A 6000-nucleotide genomic window follows, 5' to 3' on the forward strand; every position below is an offset into this window, starting at 1 on the left:
TTTGTCCAAAGACTGCCCAGGGTCCAGCACACCCACGACCATCGTGAGGATAAACGGTTCGGATGCTGAATGAGTGAATGTTTGACAGGTCTGTACATGTGACATGTCTCATTCTAAATTATACTTTTGCAGTTTGACTGCGTACTGACAAGAGACAAGCAGAGCTGAGCGGGAGCTTCAATCGTGCAGTAGTAAAACAGCTGAGTAAGAGGAATATTTAAAAATTCTGTTTAATGATGAGGAATAATCATAAGAAAATCACTCTTGATGTATGTATTCTCCACTTCCCTCTGAAGAACTTGGTGGAATTCTACTGCAACAGGAGCATTTGGAATGGCAGCATTACATAACAGCAAGCTCAAGTTCCTAAGCAGTTTCGATCTCTGGTTCTTATATTTGTCCGCCCGACTTGGGAGTGTCCATCAGAACTGCGGCTCTGGAGTGAAGAGGAACACCTCTGCTGCATAGGTCTGCGCTCACCGCAACGCCATTGCAGCCGTAAACTGTGCCCGTTGGCCATGCTTGAACTGAATAATAGGGAAGAAATTTATAGAGCCTAGCTCACTAGTACCTATGTCATATGTTGTCTCACTTACTTTGTGTGGTGTCTGTGGGGATACATCTCACTTTTAAGCTGTAAGTCCTGGGTCTTGAGGCCAACTCTATGGTGGGTAGCTGTAAGTCACGTCTGGGTTTAGCACATTGCTGAGGCTGGCTGAGGTTTGCTGCGGAACCACAGCTTAATTCAGCCGGCACAGTGAGGAGACGGCCCGTCTACAGCCCAGAGCCATGACCAAGCAGCGGCCTTACTGTGGGGCCGCACGCCAGAGGTATTACCCCCCCTTCCCCTCTTTTGTGTCTTTGGTTCTAAACTCTTGTTTTTGAGTATTGATGTTCAGGAATGTCTATTATTTTGTTAAAATTCATAAACATCCAGAACTTGGTCCAATGTGCTTTATCTCCCGCAAAAATAAACAAGGTCCTGTAAGCCAATGTCAAGAGAGATAAATGTGTGTGGTATGTTTTACTCAAGTGCTTTACTATACTTGAAATGATAATCCTTGCTCAATTAGAATTGAGGCACAGTGTCGGACAGTTTAGGGTTTAAGCATAATAATCTTTTTCATACATTCTCCCATTTACTGGAAATATGTGGACGTGATAACGGCGAGTAAATATACCCAGGCAGCATGTTCCGCACACATGCACGTGCCCCTTTCAAATCATTCCCTGGTGCCACCGCAGCTACTTTACAAATAATAGCCCCCATGTGTGTTCCGGGCTCCAAGGCTGTGTGAGGCAGGGCGACTGGGCGCTGTGCCCAGACTGAGACCCTGTCAGAATCGCTATAAATTTCTCCTCGTTTTCAGCAGCTGTAATTTAACAGCCAGATGTGCAGGAGACTTTGTCAAATATACAGCTAACTACATTTTTCTTCTCTCTTGATACTGTTTTACATGGAAACCAATTTGCCTTATTTGGGCTCAGCAAATTATTTAGAATGGGCAGGCAGATGATGCCAAGAATACAGAGCATAATAGTGAACATCAGGTTATGTTATCATTAGACTGCATATACAACTTATATTAATGACAGCGTAATTTTACGTGTTTGATTAGAATTTTCAGGATTCGCGTTGCTGGCATTTAAGTGGGTGCCTTTAAAGTTGGGACTATGTGGCTGCATTGTGATGCTATTTCTAACCATAGATCTTGCATTAACACATGTAGTTTAGTTTCCTGTGCATTTCACAATGAATGTTGTCACCAATGATCCAACTTTTCGAGACCTAAAACAATCACAGTGGTAGACTAAACATTCTGCAGTCCAAGAGAAAATGATTTTAATTCAGAAGACTGCACTAATTGGAAATATAATAGAGGGTGAAGACATGCTGCTGGACTTAGTGGGAGGCCTGATGAATGTGTGCGGACTGGAAATGTAGAGGAGTCTCCTTGTGTATTGGCACAGACAGGCAGCATTGCACTCGGGTCTTCTGTGAAAGGTCACTTTGTATCAGATGTGTTTGAACATTCTGCGGCATGCAGTTGACAAGTCGTGGTGTGAGTGCATTTAGGGCATGTCAAAATCTCATGTACCTCAAATTCTATTTAATTACATTTGTGTTAAAATGGAAGAATCAGCACATTAGAAAGTTAAAAGGTTGTTGAACAACGAGCATACAGTAAAACCTAAAAAACCCTCATTTTCAGGACAGTTAGTGTCAGATTTATTTTGTCTCACATAAAAGTCAGAATCCTGTCACGCCCCTTTTCTTCATTGGCCCTAATCCTCTTCCGTAAATATCCTCCACACATTAAAACACTTTTTTTCCATACAATACAGTTGTGCATGGAATATTAGGCATTAATAAAGGTGTGTGCGAGTGTGCGCGTGTGTGCGTGCATCCCACAAAAATGCTTGCTGTGTTGGCCATAGGCACACAGTGGTTGGCCACACATAGAGTAGCAGTAGGAGGTGGGACCCCCCCTGTTTTACGACCCTTTGAGGAAGTCCAATCATTTTGGCCCTCCTCTTCATTCTCCTGCTTACGTACAAGCACTAATATTAGATCAGCCGCAGCCACCGCTCGATTCCACATAGAATAATTGCTCTCGGTTTTCTTACTCATAAAACTGTCCTTGTAATTGGACAAGAAATGTATCTTCTGAGACACTCGGGCCAAAGTGTTGGCGGCACTTTTAATTAGATGCATTGAACTTCCATGGAAGTGAATTCTGGCTCCTGCTAAGAGCTGTAATTGTTCGAGTGATGTTCTGATTATTAATTGTGCTCCAGTGAACGAACGATACAACAAGGCACACAACGCCATCTTCACAGGCATTTTTTTTTCTTCAACATTCTGGTTTGGTGGAGTTAATTCACTCAATATATGGATAATCATTTTTGCACGCTTGCAGGTGAGCTAATATGAAAACATAGTCTTAGATGCTCACCTGCTGTGTGGCTTACAAAGGCCATGGCTATATGAGCCCTGGTAAGAATTCCACATAGGATTCCGCTGTGCCATGGGGCTGCTCTAGCTGTATGCTGGGTGCTAGCGAGGGCTTTCACAGGCGGGACCCTACTGGTATAATCCCATAATCCCCCCGCACAGGGGTCCCACAACTGGGTTGGAAAGTAGTCTTGGATAGTGCGCTTTAATTAAGGTCTGAAAAGGGGGAAATAATGTTGTTGAACAGATGAATGAAACTCGTGTATGAGGGTTTTTTTTAGCAGGAAATGTACTGGAGAACTTGTGTAGTGAAACTGGAAAAGAGGTTTTTAATTATTCTATACATCTGATAACCAAAGTCTTAACAAAATTTTGCACATCTTAGTTTAGAGGTCTGTACAAACTGTTGGTGTGATTTTAATTTCTGTTATTGCCTCTAAACTCTTGATTCTAGTGTTTATTTTTATTGTGGTATAAAAAGATGGGGTTCCTATCACTTGAATTTAGTGAAAGCCATCTGGAAAAATTAATTCCAGTGAGAAAAAAACTCTACATTCGTAGATATGATCAATAAAATTAAAACATGCAATTATTATTTATTTAAATTATTTACCCAGTCATTTCCCTTTTCAAATTCATGTCATGCTACTTAAAGGTTTGTAAAGCCCTAAGGAGGACTTATCTATATTTTTAGTGCAATGTAGTGCCATCAAACTTGAGCATTATGAAAGAATCACATTTTAATAGACGTGTGTGTGTGTGTTTCCCATTTGAGTAGTTTGGAACTTTGGAAAAAGTTCTTGAAGCAACAGGAAGCAACCAGTTTTCCCTGGCTGAGTTGTTAGTGCTCTAATCCAACTCTAGGACAGCAGTGTAGCTTCAGCGACTCTCCATGAATCTTGCTTCTCCACCATTGTTTTGACTGTTTCATGTGCAAACGGGCTGTTGCAAAGTGTTTCACATATTCCATCTGCAGCATTCACCTGTGTGGTGCAATACAGTTCATCATCACGTTATTGTATCCTTCTGCAGATGGGTTCTTAAGGAGCTCCTGCAGACTCACCGTTTGATATTCAAAGCCCAACGCCTCTATTTTTTACAAGCCGGGAGTTTGTTAGATTGATGAGCATGAAGGCCAAAGGCCACAAGTTCATTCATACTCAAATACTTCCCTTATCAGAATATCATGCCGTAATCACATGACATATAGAGTTGACCTCGCCACAGGATTTTTTTTCCGACTGATAAAATCTAATTACATTTCAAAGGTTCCTAAAGCAGGCCCAACAAAAGGAGACACCCTTGTTACCATCGTGATAGTAAAACACGTGTTTCTGTCTTCCTTTAGTGGTGGTTTAAGTATTAGAGATCCCTCTGTTGCAGTGATCTCGTGCATTTATTGTAGCACAGCCCTAATACTATTTGCTTTTCATATAAATCTTGGAAATCTGCACAATAGAGAGCTGACAGAAATGTTTATTTTACCATTAAAAAGCTTAAACAGGGATAAAATGTCCTCCAGAAACAGAACATAGAATGCCGGGATAGGCTCCAGCACACCCATGACCCTTGTGAGATGAATGGATGGACGGCTGGACGGATAGGTGGGAGAATGGATAGGTGGAAGGACGGATGGCCGGAATTGCAATTGGAAGGCTTTTTCACTCCTTAGGACTCTGAGACGATGCACAAGCATTTATATGAGCACCTGACATTGTTTGAATGCATACTACTTCAAAATAACGGGGAGACCTTGAGAAAGAAAAAACACAGTATTTTTTCCTTTTCTGCTTTAAACCATGCAATTTGTAGGTTTTTAAACCCACAGTAACATGTGAACTCTGCCATATTCTAACATGCATACAAACCTCATAATTCGTGGATTGGAGGCCAAAATAATGGAAAATGTGAACATATAACTTCAGATTTTCCAAGAGAAAATCTGAAAAAAATGAAACCATTTTGACCCGCGACTCCCTAAAGCGTCTCGTGGTTAAAAATGAAAGACCAATAGAAAAAAAAAGAAACACTCTTTGACTTTGCCAGGAACCCTTGTAATGAGGTGTACTGCTGCAGAGGCCTATTGTAATACAAAACTACAAGACTGCTTCTTCTAAAGTCTTTGCAAACCCACAGCTAAACGGATAATAGCTCAGCCTTAAACCGAAACATAGCTGAGCCACGGAATAAAAGATATTTAGTCCGATTGCTCCTCTGAATACAAAAACTAAGTCATATAGTTGTAAATTAAGAGACTGCTTAATTACACCGACTACGGGTGCAAACCAGTTAATAAGAGCAATTTGAAGAGTAGATGATTCCTCGATAAGCAGGCTGGATTACCTCCGTAAGCCCTTCTGTCACATATAGTGATGCCCCAAATCTCCCTTTGCTCTGAGCATTCAAGCCGTCAAATGAAATGAAAGAGACCTTAATGAACACCTCGCTCCCACTCGTGGAGTCGCTGTTTAAGATGGGCCGCATCCCCTCGCGTTGGCTGCGTGCTAAAGCTGGGAGATCAGAGCCCGCCGAAGTGCAGGCGAGCATTGTTTCCCATATTCCTTTGGAGGAAAGGAAACTTGAACTCTTTTAGCGATTTTACACGCCTCTCATTGCACTTGCAAGATAAGTCGCATCAACGGCATCATATTCTGGATGTAAAATGGTCATTAGGACTAATTTATTAGGGGTAATAGAATTATATAGATATGTATTAAATTTAAGTCAAGTTTACTAAGAACTACAAAAATATAATAGTAGTGATATGTTAATATTCCAATTCCCAGTTGGAGTTATGTGCCCTGTTCTCTTATGCATTATCATAAATCATAGCAGGCCTATTTAGACATTCAATACCACAATGTCCCCCAGGACCATAATCTGTTTACAGGAGCACTGCAGCTTTGCATAGTACTCTCAAATCCATACCAAATGCATTTTTAATTGGTAAATAAATGCAAAACGCATGCTAACAGGCAATCGCAGCAATGCTCCTGAATACTTAAATATGGTTCCGAGCATGATGTTCGCATTATGGATTTTGC

This window comes from Syngnathus typhle, linkage group LG4 (genome assembly GCF_033458585.1).
Source record: "Syngnathus typhle isolate RoL2023-S1 ecotype Sweden linkage group LG4, RoL_Styp_1.0, whole genome shotgun sequence".
Taxonomy (NCBI): domain Eukaryota; kingdom Metazoa; phylum Chordata; class Actinopteri; order Syngnathiformes; family Syngnathidae; genus Syngnathus; species Syngnathus typhle.